The sequence below is a fragment of the Vicugna pacos genome, chromosome 2 (genome assembly GCF_048564905.1).
Source record: "Vicugna pacos chromosome 2, VicPac4, whole genome shotgun sequence".
NCBI classification, from domain to species: domain Eukaryota; kingdom Metazoa; phylum Chordata; class Mammalia; order Artiodactyla; family Camelidae; genus Vicugna; species Vicugna pacos.
In genome coordinates this window covers 50,154,931-50,173,683 of record NC_132988.1, presented here as the reverse complement: position 1 = coordinate 50,173,683, position 18,753 = coordinate 50,154,931, and the positions used below count along the sequence as shown (strand labels likewise).

At 35.8% G+C, this 18,753-nt stretch overlaps 1 protein-coding gene across 10 annotated transcripts in view; it reads left to right on the top strand.

The window, feature by feature from the left end:
- BANK1 (B cell scaffold protein with ankyrin repeats 1) overlaps positions 1-18,753 on the top strand; it is a 551,109-nt gene that overhangs the window by 120,782 nt on the left and 411,574 nt on the right. For 7 of the 10 annotated variants that reach the window (XM_072939857.1, XM_072939872.1, XM_072939893.1 and 4 more), the window contains 2 exons: positions 1,770-1,847; positions 8,358-8,447. The gene's annotated coding sequence lies outside the window, so the exon portion shown is untranslated. Of the gene's footprint in view, positions 1-1,769; positions 1,848-6,657; positions 6,709-8,322; positions 8,448-18,753 lie in introns of those variants that run through there. The other 3 variants (XM_072939848.1, XM_072939920.1, XM_072939864.1) reach the window with 3 other exon arrangements.

The window sequence follows — 18,753 nt, the reverse complement described above, 5'->3', positions numbered from 1 at the left end:
TTTTTTTTGAGAGTTTGAAATAGAACAGTCATTTGGAAAGACCTCCTGGATTATCTGAAGTTTTTAATCCCACTTTTGTGATCTCATTGAATGAATTTGCATTTGAATCACTTATCAAATATTGTATATGTTGGTTCATATAATTTGCTTCTCCCATAAAATACCAAGTAGAATATACATAAATATTTGTGGAGTAAAATATCTCATGACTCTGATCTTTAAACATGGTTTGAATCATGCAGTAGAAACTAACTGAGTATTTGTTGGATTAGTATCTCACAGGCAAATAGTAGTTCATTGAATGAATGAAGCTTTGTATATTTTACTCAGGTATATTACCTCAGAAAATATGAGCAACAAAAATGGTAGGCTTTGTCTAATGGGTATGTATAGAAACTTAAATCTGCAGAACATATGAAATTTCTGTAAAATCATCTCATTAATTTCAAATGACTGGAAGCACCCAAACCACATTATATGACCACATTGAAATTAATTAAAAAATAACAACAAAATGTAACCAGAAAAAAGCCATTTATCTTTAAACTAAGGAAAGCTTTATCTTATGAGTAAAAATTATAATACAAGTTAGAAAATATTTATAACAATAATGGAAAAGCTGTATGTATATACAAGAGTTTGGTATACAACCAAAGCAAGACTTAGAAGGAAATATAAAGCCTTAATATTTTTACTAGAAAAGGAAGTAATTAATGAGGTAAGCATCTTACTTAAGGAGTTAAAAATTAATAGAAAAAAAGAATAGAAGAAATAAATAATAAATACAAGATCTGATATTAATGAAGGAGAAATCAGAAAATATCAGTATATCAAAAAAGAATGAAATCGACAGTCTTTCTGGAAAGATAGATAAAAGAAACAGTAAGGGAGAAAAATGTTTTAAATATTAAGAACAAAGAATAAAACTAACAAAAATGTGTAGATTCTGAAAAGATAAGGAATATTATGAACATTTCATGTCAATAAATTTGAAATCTTAGACAAAAGGTAACTTAAATCTGATTCAAGAAATGAATATCTGAATGGTCTATAATCTTTAAAGAAGTTAAAACACCAGTTAAAAATCTCCCAAAGCAAACTCAAGGGCAAGCTTGGTTTGACAAGAAGGTTATACCAAACTTCCAAGAAACAATCCAAACATTAAAAAACTCTTTAATAAAAGTGAAAAGAGGGAATTTTGTTAAATATTATAATAGTTGATATATGTAAAATATATGTATAACATATATTACATGGTATAGTAATAAAATAAACATATTTTATGAACATATCACCAATTCTAAAATCTTAAAAAACCCCAATACTGTTGCCACTGAGTGTTTCTTCTCTATCCTGTCCTGCTGCCTCTCCTAGAGGTTAACAGTACCCTGAATTTCATATTTTTTATAACAGAGTTAAAAAATTGAAGCACTTAGTTAAATGTACAGACATGAATACATTTTGACAAATAATTACACATATGTAAATAAGATAAAGAATAATTCCATTACACCAAGTAATTCCCTCCTTCCACCAAGACAGCCACTGTTCTCCACTTCTTCCCATCACCACAGGTTAGTTTTGTCTGCCTTTGAACTTTGCATCAGTGGACTTATATGACATGTATTCGTGTGTGTGTTTCTTTTGGGATTCATCCATCTTGTCTTAGTAGTTCATTCCTTTTCATGGCTAAGCAATATCCCAGTGTATAAATATACCACTGTTTGTACATCCATTTTCCTGTCGATGTAATGCCAGGCTGTTTTTAGTTTAGGGTTGCTGTGACTAAAAATGATACGAACATCCTTATGCACAACTTTTTGTGGACATACTTCAGCATTACTCATGTAAGTATTTTGAAGTAGAATTGCTGGATCAATGAATATGTGTATCTTTTTTATAAGAAGCTTCCAAACTGTTTTCCAAAGTGCTTGTACCATTTAACATTCACACAGGAAATTTATGAGAGCTTCAGTTGCTCTCCTTGCAGTGGAATTTTGGATGTTGCCAATCTTCTGAATTTTAGCCATTCGAGTGTGTGCAAAGTGGTATCCCAATGGAGTTTTAATTTGAATTTCCCTGGCACATAATAAGGTTGAACAACTTTTCAAGTGCATGAGTGATTTGGGAAAGAGTACTATGAAAAGAGTACTCTCTGAAAGAGTTTTGCTTATTTTGGATATAATTAAAAAAAAAATCCTGAATGTTTTGGGATTAGAAAGATGGCTTCCAGCTTCTCTTCATTATTTTCTTAGAAATCTACAGATTTCTGCATATGTGATGTTTCTCTCTCCTCTCTTAAAAATAAGGAAATCCCACAGAAATATACAAATGATTCAGTTCAAAATGTGAGGGAAAGCTTCAGGTGCAAACAACAAGGTGTTAATGAACTTTAAATTATGACCCCCTCATCTGACCAATCAAGTGCTGCCCAAAACTTAATGTATGCAGGAGAAATAAAACTATAAACTCCAACAGAGTTTGGAATTTATAGTTCCAAACGGGCCTGCCTGAGAGCTTGATAACAACACCTCATTATGTGAGTTGAAATATTTTGTAAACAGACGAAATGATATGTAACTACCTATTTGTAAAGACAAATTGATGAATTCAATTATAAATTCACTTAAATTGAACAGAGCTCTTGTTTTTACTGAGTTATTGAGTCTAGTAATGCCTATATGAATTTAAAATGCAAGATTTCATAAATTTCCAGAAACAGAAAAAAATAAACTTTATATGCTTGTTGGGCCAAAACTGAACAGCTGTATGTCAGTCAGTGAAGTTGGAACGGTCACTCATTCCACTCTCAAAAATAAACTCACAACGGCTTAAAGACTTCAATATAAGACAAGACTATAAACTTCTTAGAAGAAAACATAGGCAAAACATTCTCTGACATAAATCTGTGCAATGTTCTCCTAGGGCAGTCTACCCAGGCAATAGAAATCTAAGCAAAAATAAACAAATGGAACCTAATTAAACTTACAAGCTTTTGCACAGCAGAGGAAAAGCAAAACAAAAAGACAACGTATGGAATGGGAGAAAATATTTACAGAAGGTGAGACTGACAAGGGCTTAATTTCCAGAACATCTAAAAGTATTCCAAAATTAGAAGTTTACTAAATATATATTTGGAGAGTGATAAGGGAAATGTGGCAAAATATTAAGAATTGGTACATCTAGGCAATAGGTATATGTGGACGTTTACTGGCCAATTTTTTCAACTTTTCTGTAGGTTTAAAATTTGTCAAAATAAAATGTTAGAACAAATAAGAGAAAATCACATTAGGAAAAACAAAACAAAAGAAAAAATTTTAAAACATTTACATACTGTATAAATATTAAAAATAGTTGATACTATTTCTTATTCAGGTGAATCTTTGAATAATTTATAATGGTTTAATAATTTTGATTTAAAACAAGGTATGCCATCTCCCTGATTTTATCACAGTGTGAAAAGAATAATATTAACATGTTTTATTTTATTTTATTTAGTAGTGTTTTAGTTTATTTATTCATAAAAACTTAATTCTGAAATTTTATTTTCCTAAACTGATTTTATGGATAATTTATCATTGTTTCCACAAAATGTTTAGGTAAAATTTGAATATACAACTAAGGCAAATTAGCAGACATATTTATTTATTCATAAAAAGGTTAATTCTTCTGAAATTTTTAATCTCCTGAACTGATTTTTATGGGTAATTTATCATTGTTTCCACAAAATGTTTAGGTAAAACTTGAATATACAACTAAGGCAAATTAGCAGACATATTTATTTATTCATAAAAAGGTTAATTCTTCTGAAATTTTTAATCTCCTGAACTGATTTTTATGGGCAATTTATCATTGTTTCCACAACATGTTTATGTAAAATTTGAATATACAGCTAAAGTAAATTAGCACTATTGTCTAAAATGGTTTACTATTTAAACTTTTTATCATGCTATGAATCAGTAAGACTAGTTATTCCAAATACACTATTTGGATAAAAAAAATTATAAATAAAATGTGACTGTCAAGCTAGTAGGCTGAAAAGGATATAAAATACCTTGTCTTAGTATACATGGTTATTATTAACCTTCACAGAAGTAAAAGCCATATACCAGCTTTCCCACGATTCAGTCAAGTATTGCCACAATAGTCCTGCTTATCTAACTATCCCCAAACTCAGTGGATTAAAGGAATATTTATTTCCTTGCTCATATGTCTGCAGGTAGTCTGTACATTAGCTGGGCTATGGTGGGCCCCCAGCTCTGGGATTCAGGCCCCAGGTTCCATTTTCATTGTTTTGGGGTCTAGGCTAAAGGGCATCAGCCCCCTGGAGCATACTTCTCTGACAGCAGGTGGCTGAAGCGTAAGAAGACATGCTCTATCGTGTAGGAACAGTTCCACCCTCCTCCCGGCCCGGCCTGCATACACTAACATCCCAGTAGCCAAAGCCAGCCACGTGACCAATCCCAAGTCAAAGGACAAAGAAATATACTTCACTCACGGAGAGGCCATGGCAAGTATATGAAAGAAAAATGTCACAACAGATGAGTGAATGATTGAATTCAGTAATTTAGTCCACGTTATGTGGACATGTATAGTGGGATGCAGCTGTTTCTGGAACTCGTCTACTCTCACGTGCTTGTCTGTGATGGACAGTCTTCAGTTCATTCCAGGTCTTTTTGGCCTATGACAGAAGTTAGTAATTTCGGTTACGAGTTGAAACTAATATTGGTGGTGGCAACTCAAATAAATTTAAAAGTTGCAAAGAAATATAAATGTATATAAAGGATAATGGATTTGAGTTTTGTCCATGAAGGGAAAAAGAGGGTAAGTAAATACAATGGTTGGTTATTCTAGAATGTGAAAGACAAAAGACTAAGACAAACTGGGGCTCTGTCATAACAGTTAGAACATCTGAGGCCAAGTGAACCTTGCTTGTCTGATAGTACCTGCGATAGTGTGCTAAAAAATGACCACAAACGTGTATTTCGTTTTGACAGAGTTGACCAGTGTTATGAGTTTATTTTAGAGAAAGTTTCGGTTTCCACACACAGCTGGTGTCCTTGTTCCCTCCGTTCATCATTCTTCCACCCCTTGCCTGCCCCTGGGTGACTCATCACCCCTTACTGATTCCTTTAATCCTGACTACACCTCCACATATGGTCCCCTCATTTAATTCTGTACAGTTTAAACCCTTGGAGGGTGACATCTGTTTCCTGCTGGGACCTTGACTGCTGTGTATTTATCACTCTGTTTTGTTTTAGTTTTGACAGATTTTAATGTTTAGATTTGATTTTATGTCCATCAATAACAGTTGTTGAGTAGAGGAAAAAGCTCAAAGTGTAATCATATGATGTCATCTTTTAAATGAAAAAAAATCATGTCCCCAGTGAATATTTTCGAACATATAGCAATTTAATCAAATGTTTCTCTATGATTTTTTTCTGTCATTCGAGAGACTGAAAGGTATTTCTGAAGTGAAAACCGAAATAGATAAATTAAAAATGACTCACCTGTCTTTTTTCAGAAGAAACAAGCCAACAAAACCCCAATTTCCTCACACCTTAGGATCTTTTAATGAATATTCTGCTTTTCCCTTTCTTGGACTCCCACTGCTCCCTCTGCTCTGATACAACCTGGTATCTGATAAGAAGGCCCATGGATACATTCTGCACCCGGATGAGAAGAGGGATCACACTTGAGTTTGCAGCTTTAGACGAGTTTCAGACCTAAAGCTAGGGCTGATCTTAGGCATCAGTGCCTGTAGTGAAGGAAATATTTCTGCATCTGCTAGAAGATGCTTTGATAGCCCTTTACCTCCTTGCCTTAAAGCGAGAAAAAAAATCCTTAAAGTAAAGGGAATATTTTCAAGATCATTGCTATCTGTCAATCAGAAACATGAGGGACTAATGAACAATCCCTAATTTTGATAAATTGATACAGTGGGAAGTATAGCAGTTCATGACTTAAACCTGGATGCAAATCTAACCTGAACAAGTTATTTATTGGAGGAGGTTATCCAGAGGACGTAACCCATGGCTGGCCTGTGATCTGCCACCTAGACCCAGGCAATGGGAGGCTCTGGGTCCACTCCCCATCCCGGCATGTTCTGCCCACAATTCCCATAGTGGGAGGCATTTTCAAGGACTCATTTTGAGAGAGCAGTGTGTTGTTGAAACCATCTGGACGATATACGTGACTGAATTCAGTTAAGGCTGCTATATAAAGTTTTGAGATTCTGGCAGGCGGGTATGGAGATTACTAGTCTTGCGGTCGCAGGAGAGAAGCCTCCTTAGTAAGTTTCCTTGCTTATCGGAACTGCTGCTTACCCATCTGGACTGGCTGCCTCTTTCTTCCCGCTCTCCTTGTCCTCTGTGTCCGAGGGCCAGTTTGTGATCAGCATTACTTCACCTTTCCCCATCTCTTCTTTTGCAGAGTCATGCCTACTTTCCCCCACCATGCCGTATAGGAAAGGATTACTAAAGAACATTTTTTTTAAACCTCTTATTTATGGAAGAATTTTATTAAGTGAGACTGAAGAGACCTTACGAATTTCCTGTATCCTGATTATCTTCAGCTCTTCCTTGCTCTCTGCTACCTGGTGACCTTGAGCAAGTGGCTTAAACTTGCATTGCTTCAGTTTCTTCATCTTATAAGGGAGTTGACGTGTCCATGTACCCAGCACATTGCCTGGCTCCTAGGAGGCATTCAGTAAATACTGTTATTACTATTTTTGTTACTAGAGAAAGCTCATGTATGAGTGATATTCATGAAACAGGGTAAAGAGGCCCTAAGAGATAAAATTGAGAAGAATCCATGAATAAAACAGCCCAAAGAAGAAATATTTAAGAAATAAGATATTGCATTTTGGCCTCAATGTAATTCTTTTTTTCCTTTAAGATTTCGTTGTGCTGCCTTAACACTGAGTTCACCTGGATAAAATTCTTACAAGGCGGTGATTTGCCTGACCCCCAAATGCCTAGGGATGCTCTTGCACCAGATAGTCAGCAAGAGGGGAAGCCCATTTTTCCTTAGTAAAATACTTGCATTCTCATATTCACTATTATAATCCTCTGGATAATGGAATCATAATATTTATCCACCTTGTAAAGATGTTGACAAACTAAATTAACTTATTTCTTCTTAGAAATGTATATTAAAATGTATGTTCTTAAAATTACTTATTTAAGAAAATCAATCTCTTCTGCTGCAAACAGATAAAAAGATAGATTTCCCTACATCTCTTGACAGTGATTTGGGGGTTTTCATGAATTTTGAAAGCTTATGAATAAAGAAAAGGGTGTAATCCCCGCAGTGAGTGGGAGGTTTATGATGAAGAATGACATATGGGTGGATGTCAGCAAGTATCAAGAACATTCATGCAGAGATAAGGGAAGATAACATTCATGCATTGTGTGGGAGGAGCTGGCTCAGCTGTCTTAGGGTGCCATGTGTAGACCATCCTAAGTATCACTAAAGTTCTGGATTCTGCCATATATTTTTCATATATTAACCATGATGAGAAGTTCCCTGGGGGCTTTAACTGTTAAGTGTCTTTCATTCTGATAAATTGAATCTCCTCCCTTGGAGTAGAAGAGCTTTCCTACTACTATGAATAATAATAAAAACAGCAGCAAATATAACAAAAATAATACTAGCTTAATACATTGCCCTCCTGTGTGAGGCCCTAGTCATCCTGTTGAGTATCTTGGTGAACCTGTACAGAAGATTTTACTATCTTTATTTTGTGTATGTGGAAGCGGAGGCTCAGGAAGTTAAGACATCTCAACACAGTCACATAGGTTGGGCAGGGTAGAACTAGGATTCAGACACAAAGCTGAATGTTCATGCACAATGCCATGCACAACTGGTTTATAGTTTCCATGTCTTCATAAAACAGTAATCTTACAGTGCTCTTTATAGTTAGCATTCTGGATCGTCTATCAGCAGTAGGAAGAGTGGACATAAAACTCATGAATTATATTGGTTTAATTGCTAGTCATTGTTTATCCTTTTGGAAATGTTCCAAGAAAATACACTAAGAAAGCCAAGTTGCAAAGAAATAACTTATACACAATGGAATATTGGTTAAATACGGTTACAAAGCTTTTCTCTTTTATGATAAATAAATTACAATTTTTAGATGGTACAAATTATAAACACTTTTAAAAATTATTTTTAGTGTTTCCTGAAATATATTTAATTTTTAAAACTTCTGATGCAAACTCCTGGATCTTTAATTTAAGATAGAAGATACACTGACATGACATGCAGGTTAAATTATGAGGTATCTTTTAATTCTTTTCTTTCTTGTTTTTCTCCTAGCCCTCAGAACCTTCTTTTTTATGCTTTCATTTTAGACCTTAACTTCTAAAATACTTGACTGTGACGTTCCTTGATGTACAAAGAGGCAAGTTTATAATGGCAAGACACTCGGTTTAAAGTCTCAGGTATGTCAAGTGCATATAAGCATATGTATGGTGAGTGAGAATTTTTCATAAATAAATATAATGTCTTTATTATCAGTCTCTTCACAGTGGTAAGAACATTTAAGATATAGAAAAAACCAAATTAGTTAGTGCACACTTCACTTATTTAACTCACAAAGACTTACGAACAAAGAATATGAACATTGATTCATTCTCAATTGAAAATTTAAACTTAACAGAGAATAGCATACTTGATACCTTTGAATTTTACTTTTCAATATTCAGCAAGCTCATTATCACCATAACTTCATGTGCACAATAAATCCCTTCCTTAAAAGAACTGATTTTCAAAATACTCAAATATTTGGCCTATGTCTGTTTTTCTTGCTAGTATCTCAAAAGAGATGTTCCTTTAGGATATTTTCTCTTAAAATACTTTTTAAATGATCTAAATGAGCTTTAATAAATTTATTTGTGATTGTTGAACCACTAAGTCAAACTACCTCAGAATGCAAGTGAAATAAAAAGTGAAATAAACTTGAATAGTAACACGTAAGCCTGCCTTAAAATACCCACCTTGGAGGTACAAGTTACATGTTCATGCTATGTTTTTATTGTTCATCGAGGCCAATGAATTTTATTAGGTGAAAAGAGACAAGGCATTATAGAGATAATACAGTCTGTGCTATATTATATGCTAATTCACATCGATAGAAAAACTTAGTTACTTGCTAAAAGTGAAGATTGAATATACCAGCTTCATAAATGCCATGTTTCAATGACTACTTTGTCCCCAAATTCTAGGCAAATCATATACATTTTTGGATGATAATAATCCATGAATGTAAACATAGATGTGACGCAGTGGGTTCTCATCTGGGGTCACTTTAACCCCTAGGAGACATTTTTGTCATCTTGACTTGGAGCATACTCCTGGCATCTACTGGGTAGAGGCCAAGGGTGCTGGCAAACACCCTGTGGTGCACAGCCCCCTACACCGCAAGATCATCCAGTCCGGAATGTCAGGTGTGTCATTGTTGAGAAGCCTTAATGTAAAGATGTCTCTGACTAATGTGATGGAGCATGAAAAACATCGGTAAGCAGGGATCTGGAGTTCAGAATCCAAAGTTAGTGTATTTGGAGAGGATTAAAGTGCAAGAAGGTATATAAGAATAAGGAGTAGAAGCAATAAGACATTGAATATACAGGCATCACAATCAGAAACTGATGCAGTGAAAAGCTAAACTGAGCCAAGTTGTCTGAGTAAGTTATCAAGTTACATAAAAACTAGAAAAAAACATTAGTTATATATAGGTATTTTAACTTTAAGGCGACAGAGTAATCAGGAGGAAAGGGAAAGTCTTTTTAATAAGTGATACTTGAACAACTAAATATCTGTATGAACAAAAATGAATGTAAATACTGACTTCACAGCACACACAAAGATTAACTTGAAGCATATCAGACTGAAATGGAAACCTAAAACTATGAAACTTCTGGTGGAAAACTCAGGAAAAAAATCTTTGTAACCTTGGTTTGTGTGAAGGTCTCTTAGAATACAGAAAACAGGAAGCAAAACAAATTTTTTTTTGGTTAAATTCAAGTTCATCAAAAGTAAAAATTTTGCTCTTTGAAAGACATTATTAAAGAAACAAAAGCCACAAATTGGGAGAAATACTCACAAAGTTTAAAGCAGACTGTAAACCTTTAAAACAAAAAGATAAGCTGTTCAGTCAGCAAAAATGAGTTATTTGAGAATAGCAGAAGAGTTGCAATTTGGGCATGCAAACTGTGGTAAACCACAGCAAAGTCCGGAGAACAAAGGACAGGGGGTCACTTTGATAGAGGAAAAGAGAAACTCAGGAGGGGCTGGTTTGAATGAAAGTTTATTGAAGGAGGTTGAGAGTTCTAGGGTTGCAGTGGCTTCTAATTGGCTAACTGGTGGTGATGTATCATCAGCTGGGCTGTTGCTGGGCAGGGAGAAAGTCTTCGTTCTTCATGCTGGGGAACATAAAGTAAGCTGTGACAGGCAATATAGGTATGAGACCTCCCCTTTCACAGCTTCCTGACTTTAAATGAGTTTTTTCTTTATTTTCACATTTCCCCCTTTTAACTGAGATATATCCTTGAAAGTATTGCTGATCAAGAATCAGTTTTTCATATTTAGTGGTTTTGTCCTGATGTCAGGGAGGACCTTTTCTGGCTGTCATGTTCCACGGCAGAGGAAACGTGTGTAGATGGGAACTACTGAAGCCTCATCTGAGGAACAAGGACGGGTAGAAAGGAGAATTCTCAGCCATTTCCCATGCAAAGTCTTTATCTTATTAAGGTCATAAGCATTGGAGAGCATCTCAAAGCATTGAGCTAGCATCACCTTATTGGGTACGTCATTTCTACAAGGGTTTGACAGGCAGTGGTTACAAAGGTTAAAAAAATTATGCAAAGCAGAATTAAAAGTAATATGATGAATCTGGTTTTTAGGATGGTTCTAAACTAGGATCCTAGACTTGAAGGTAAGCCAACTGAACAAACGAAAGGACCATGGAGAACCAGGTGAAATTTGTTGTAGCTAGTGTGCTTGTTCCTCGATCTTGTAATTGAATTTCTACCTCTCCAGAGGCATTTATCCATGTACAAAAGGTGATATCTGCTATTGTGTAAATGCCTCCTTGTTCAGAAAGTAGGTAATCAATGGCTATACAATTATCCAAAACTGTTTTAGCCAACAAACCAAGTGATTGTTGTTGGGCTGCTATTGCTTTGGCTGTAGCATTGACTAGCTTCTCCTAATGTTAGGGGAAGATTTCTGATCACATGTTCTTTGGCACTTGATCTGACCCAACGGAGAAAAGCTCTCCACATGTAGGCAAACCCAGAGTCATATTTGTTTCCAGGTTGTTACTGTTTGAATCTGTCACACGGGGTTGGAAAGGTAACAGCCATGGAGACCAGTAAAATTGTAAGGGTCTACAGATCACACAGGCAGTTTCATTCTGGCTATGTTTCCCTTGTGTCCCTTTTTCCCATAAAGCCAGGAGACAAAGTTCCTCAACTTTGGGTGCCATTCAGAGACAAGGAAATGGACTGGGGGTCTCTAGCATAATGTTTTTGATGACAAATCCAGCAGTCTGACAGATTGTTCCTCCCACCTTCCCTTAGTAATGGCCTGAGAGATAAAGATGATGACATCTTTCCAGGTTCAATGCCTGAATAAAGGAAAGAAAGGGAAGAAGAAAGGGTTTTATGTTTAGCCAAAATATGAAGTCTTGATCCAGCATCTTGGGAGGAAGTAGTCTATCTCAATATCAGATACTTCTCTTCCTGCTCAGCTTTATTTGGAGTACTCCAGCTTTCGTGCAGGACCAGATGTCAGGTGGAGTCTTTTTCAGCTGTGAGATGTGTATCTAAGATTCAAGTCCCTGAAGTTTGGCTGCCATCTGAGTGGTTAGGAAGACCTAATATATCTCTTCCAAGGAGATTCAAGACAATCTTTGTTCTTAGGGCTTGAAATGTTAGTTTGGGGATTTGTAGCCAGATATTTGAGGAAACAAGAAGAATTCAGGATCCAGTACAGTTTACAGGTATGTAAGAAAACCTCGAAGACAATTAACAGGATTAGAATATAATATAGACAAAGGTGTGAAAATAATTTCTCTCTCCACAGTTGCCCCCATTTTTATCAAAGGCAGTGAAAGTAAAGCTAATTTATTTGTTCTAAGCTTGGCATATTTATTTGCGTAAGTGCAGCAAGAATAGTTGTTGGCCATATAAGCTCTTTTAAGACTGCTTTGTTAGAACAAGGACTCTCAGATGGAACTCTTAAAAACCTTTCAAGATGAGGAAGCCATATCAGAGTCTGAGTAGTTCCTTAAAGCTACCTGGTAGTATCTGAATCTATACATGCCTCTCTCATGTGATAGTCTAATCAAAGCCATGGTAATATAACCAATATTTCTAATTTCATTGTTATAAGGAGAATAAATTTTTATTGAATTTATTTAAACAACTAACTATGTTGTGAAAAGAATGCTTAAAATTTCCATGTTTTGGAGGGATCAGGTAGAGGAAAAAAAGCAAATGTTTCATTTTTGTCTACAAAATGCATATTTAACCAAATTGCTATAAGTCATAGATGTGTGGGTTTATTTCTGGACTCTCAGTTCTGTTCCACTGATCTATGTGGCTGTTTTAGTACCAGTACTATACTGTTGTGGTTACTACAGCTTTGTAGTATAGTTTGAAATTGGGGACTGTGATACTTGCACTTTTGTTCCTCTTTCTCAAGATTGTTTAGGCTCTTCAGTGTTTTTTTTTTTGTGATTTCATGCAAATTTTAGAATTATTCTAGTTCTATGAAATATGCCTTTGGCGTTGATAGGGATTGCATTGGAACTGTACATTACTTTGGGTACTGTGGACGTGTTTAACAATATTATTCCTCCAGTCCATAAGCATGGACTGTCTGTCTGTCCAGTTTTGTGTGTCTTCTTCAATTTCTTAAGTAAGTACTGCACGTAATTCTGAGAGTCGTTTACTTCTAAAGGTTTGTCTCCTTTGGCTCTCTCACTTCTGACACCAAGTAAGATTAATGTTTAAAACAAAAAGTTAAGTGGTTTAGCTAGCAAAGTCAAGTTTTTTTCAGGAAAAGCAGAGAAATTGCAATTTGGGACATGCAGACTGGCAAACGACTGGCAAGACCAGACAAGAAAGGAAGGGAGCATTCTTTTACAGAGGAATAGAGGAAGTTGAGAGGGACTGTTTTGAATGAAAGTTCATTGGAGGAGAATGAAAGTTCAGGGTTGTGGTGGTTTCTCATTAGCTGGGTTCTGACAGTTTCTTATTGACTAGGCTGTTGCTGGGCAAGGAGAAAAACCTTTCTTCTTCCTACTGGGGCATGTAAAAATAAACTTCTTCCTGCTGAGGTAAGCTGCAATAGTGGTGCATATAGGAGAGCTCCCCAGTTTTCTTCTTCTCTGTCATATCCTCTACTCTTGTCTCCTGAAATCACTTCTGGAAATTAAGTATATGTAAGCCTTTTTCTCAGAATCTGCTTTCTGCTGGCTACTTGAGGTAGGATATATGTCTTTCCTTCAGCATCTCTCTATCTGTAAATATGGCTGATGGTATAAATGGTGAAGATCTGGTAAGATCTTTCACTACAGAAGGTATTTTTGAGTGATGTCTTCAGAAAAGAACTGTTTTCTGTAGATTTCTGAATGTATTCAACTGAATTATTCATTTGAAACTTCTCCAGCTTTAAGTTGTTTCCCAACTTCATTTTGTGTAAATCTAGCATGATGTTAAGAGATGTATTTTCAGCCTCTATGAGCAAAAAAACTCACTTGAGCTCCTATGTTGAATGAGAATTTGCAAACTTGCAACCTACTTTAGCAGGAAGTGAAACTGAGATGTGTTTTGTGCATTTCATGTAGGGATAATAGTTTGCACTTTTATTTCCCCAAGGCCAAAACAAATGGGTACTGTGTATCTTTTCATCCAAATAGGAAAATGTTCCTCAGGAAATCTTTGCTTTGGTTTGTTAGTAAGGCATCATTTTAAAGTGAAAATGGACGTTTGGCAGCTACAGCTTGAGACTAGCTTTGGATCTGAAGAATGGAGTCAAATGTGTACTGGAACCTGCTTGTACCAGTCCCTGAAAGCTAAATATGCCTATCTCTTCCCAACTTTGTGTTCAGTGACATTATAGGCAGCTTAAAATTGGCAAAAGAGGAAATATTTACACCATGGGAATTGGTAAATGCTATAAATCAGAGCTTCCCTTGTCCTCTTGCCTACTCAGTTTATCAGGTCATCACCCCTAACTTATTTCCTCCAACTGGCTAATCACTGATCTACCTATATAAAGTAACCATAATTTTGAAATAACAGGGAATTAATACCTCCTTTAAAACTGTCTTACTTCTCAAATGAGAGAATGGATGTCTAGAGAGGTTAGTTGATATACTCAGCATCACACAGTTGGTTTCAGAGTTTGAGCTAGAACCAACCTCTTGACTCAGCTACTTGCTAGAAAAACAATTTTCTAATTATTCAGATTTGCAAAGTGCCCCTACAGTTGGGTGGATCCATCTTGACTGTAGAATTTCAATGAAAACTTTAAACATATTTGGGTCCAAAATCTGTATTTAAGCTATTCATCATGGAAAATCCCAAATAAACCTGTTTTGTTTGTTTCATTGGAAAATTTTGTCTTTTGAGAATTGATGAGCTCCAAGTTAACATCCTGCCACTTGTGTACATACACAGATTCAAATGAAAATTGATATGCTGCTCCATATATGTCTTTTGAATTCAGTTGTTTTTAAACTCACATGATTTACTGGATCTAGTGATAAAAGAGAGCTATGAAATTGATCTGACCTTTGAACATCTGAATGCTTAAGTAAATGATATAAAAGATATAAATTATCTGAGACCAGAAAGACACATTTGTAAGAATTTATAAAAATAAAGGCAAAATATAAACAAAATATTCCCAGAATCTTGGCCTCATTGCTTAAAGAATTTTGAGAATACCATTACTACAGCTTAATTAATGATTTGCATATTGGTAATTGGTGAATTTAATTGAACATCAGGATATTCTATAACTTAATGTAGCAAAATGTAGCAACTGTGTTAGCACATTCCAGGATTTTTAAGTGCTTTACAGACTGTGGGAAATGCAATGTGGTATGAGAATGTTAATTCCCATGACAGGGATATGGTAAGTGTAGCATTAGTTGGGGTAGGCTTTCTGAAGAGAGTAGTTTGTTCTTCCTCCTTATCTGTGGATAGATTTGAAAATCTGTGTCTCCTGCCCTTCTATGGTAAAGTTTTGAGATGCAAATACTTCAGGCTATGTTTGGAAAGAATATTTACATTGTTCACTGGCTTTACAACGAATTCTGTGAATGCCCTGAAGATAAAGGTAAGGGAAAAGTTAATTAACTTTAATTTGACATCTACTATGTGCAGCACTGACTATGCATTTAAATGCATGTGCATTTATTTAGTTTTCACAGTGTGAAGAAATAATGTTTCCTGGCTCTGATCTGTCTGACTTACTTTGTGATCCGCTCTAGCAAGCTCCTAACCCTCAGAGTTATTGCTAGTAGATTCTAGCTAGAGTTAATGGAGCAAATCAGTATATGAGATGGTAAATGGTTACTGTGTTTACTTTACAAATCCTTATTATTCAGTTTGCCTCCTTGGAGTTATCATTTATTTACCCACGGTGTTTTATAGATATTGGCATCCTCTATCAGGTTCTCCCTTGAGCAAAAACATATTCAACTAGAGAAGAGAAGCATGTATCTGCAGATGAAGATAAGATAGTATGTAAACTTTTTGTAACTGGTGTATGAAATGAATGTGTAGAATTCTGTATTTAAGTGTCAAGTTTCCTCTTTGAGTGTTCAGATCTTGGGCTTCTTTGGTTTTGGGTGAAATACATGGCTGTAGTTTTCCAACATTCATTTGAAGGCTTTTGTCTGGACACAAAAATCAGGAAAAACATATATTGTAGTTTGACTTGAAGTTTTCATCGACTGAGCTGATGAGAAAGCAGGTGGTTACAATGAAGCAAGACAAGCCTTAGATTGCTGCAGACATGACTCACTATGAAATACAACTGAGCAATATATGAAAGGAGCAAAGAATAGAAAGGATGGAATAATTTCATATTTCTGCACGAAAGATTGCCTGGGATTTTTTTCTATTCAGAAGGGGAAACATGACCTTCTGTCCTGGCTCATACAAATCTGTTCAGCATTTTTCAGCATGCCTACTCTTTCCTACGTTGTTGAAAATGTATCCCACAGCCTCCAGAGAACACAGCAAGCTTAAGCCTGACAGATACCCTAATCCCTCCCCAGTCATTTGAGAAGAACCTGAGATCTCAAAGTTCTACTCTTGTTACTGAAGCAGTTTTCAAAACCCAACCAAAAGCATTTTACAAGAAAAATAGGTGAACTGAGTGAGACATGGGCACAGAGGTGGATTGTCACGCTATAAATATCCCTGAGAAACTGTGAGGCAGAGAGTAGAAATATCAGTACCCTTGGTGACTTACATTTCTCTGAATGTCAGGCCACTGGCTTCTTTGTGGTGCTTAAGTCCCTTTATAAGGAGTTAGGTCATTAGGGAACTATGCTATCTTAATGACCTTTATAACATTATTGACCTTTAGAGATTGATGGGCGCATCACCTTTAGTCTGTAGAAATTCTCATGTGATATGGCAAAGGATAGTGTTTCAAAGCAAGGGCTTTGGAGCCAGAAGACCTGAGTTCACATGTGGCTCTACTTGCTAGTTGTGACACCTTGGAAAAACTTGGTAACTTATAATTTGCTTGTGTCCCCGTTTCTTCATGAATAAGATTACAATTGTAGCAGCAATTGCCTTTCTAAAGTTACCTGCCAGGATTGCATGAGTTAATGGATGTAAAGTTCCCAGCACAGGACGTTACATCTAGGAAGCGCTCTGCATGTTAGTTCTTGTTAGGAAGCTGTTCTGTTAGTTGTAGGAAGAGGCCATTACTTGGACAAGTCCTGGCATCTTGGTTCTGCCAGATGCTGTCCAGGATGTGAAGGTGATTAACCTCTTTGGCTTTAGAATTCTCATCTGGCATACCGAAGGGATTGGCTGGCTATAGTGTATATGACGAATAATAAGGAAGGGTTTAATAAATTGTAGCATAATAATCACTAACATTTATTGGTTACTGTTCTAAGTGATTCACAGGCATCAATTAATGTAATTCTTATAACAACCCTATGAGATGAGGATTATTTTAATGCTTAATTTATAGATGAAGAAATTAAACTATAGACAGATAAGGTAATTTGACACACAGCTAGTAAGTGACAGAACTGGGATTAAGTCAGTTAAAAATAGTTTATATAATATGATCCCACTTTTGAGAAAAGTAACATATATAGGTATATAAGTTGTATTATAGATATAAACTGTTATCCACACATACACATAGTGTCCAAAAAAAATTATGAGAACTTCATGTGATATGGATATTTTATTGGGTGAGAAACACATTACTGGTCAACAGGGAGACTTCAAACCTAAAACTGGTACGAAGCTCAGAGGCATGATGTTACTGAATAGCTTATAAAGAGAATGAGGATGTTGTTCAACCTTTACAGTGATTGATTATTACAGTGGGGTTTCAGGACAGCAGGGAGGGAATTGCTTAAAAGAGATTATCTTATACCAAGTCAGGAAGACAACTTCGGTTTCATTTATGACATTTATATATCAGAGGCATAGGGAATTTATAAGGAAATTATGAAATTTGTAAGGAATACCCTAAGTTAAATTTTGCTTATACTCATGGAATAAACAAGATTAAATTTTGTTTATGGAGCTTAACTAGTTTTATCTGCTCAGGGGTCTTCAAGCCTGTTCTCCATTCTGTTTTACTGTAACAGTTCCCTCCTTTTGGTCATTCTCTAAGCAGGCTGTCACTCTCGGCACCACTGCTAGGACAGGTGGTCATATAGCATTATAATTAAGGGATATTCTCCAAATTGTGAAAATGTGGAGAGTCATTACTCAGTGGCACGCAACTCCCTTCCATATGACTTGCAAACTGTACTTATATTAGGCAATTCAAATCTGTCTATTAAAATGATTGTTAATTAAAATATTCGAGAGGATGAGGAGAGAGGAAATAGAGATTAATGCTAAAATCTGGTGCTGCTGCAGGTTTAACGTTTGAGGCATTGGCACTTGGAAACAGCCAAGAGTCAGGACAAGGTTAATTGTCTTGTATGTGGGACTCAGCAAACAAGAACACCAAATCTCTTCTGAAATCAACTTCATATATGATACTAAAAAATCAAAGTAACCAGGAAAATCAGAACCTTGTTGCAATTCCGAAGACTTTTGTATGGTTTAGTACTGGTCAATGGCTTAAATGTACATGGGGTGGGTTCTCGTTACAGTAGTTAGGGTCTGTAAAGGCCTTAAAGTAGCCTTTTGTGTCATCGCACCATATGACTGAAATGATTCTTTGGAGGCAGAGAATATAGAATAATGACCGGATGAGGAGAATATGGGCTGTTGTGAATAATTCTAAGCTGATGGCTGGGATGTTTACTGAAGCATAAATCACTGATTATTGATCACAGCATATAGCTCTCTACCAAAGATCAATGCTCTTTTGCTATGGGTCTCACTCCTCATTTCTGGAATGGAAAAGAGAAATGTATCTGAAAGTAAGATTTTGTAAATATCTAATTGAATAAACCCTGAAGTTTCTCTCCTTCAGAACTGAGTGAAGTGGGAGGACATCTCTCATCTGGATTAG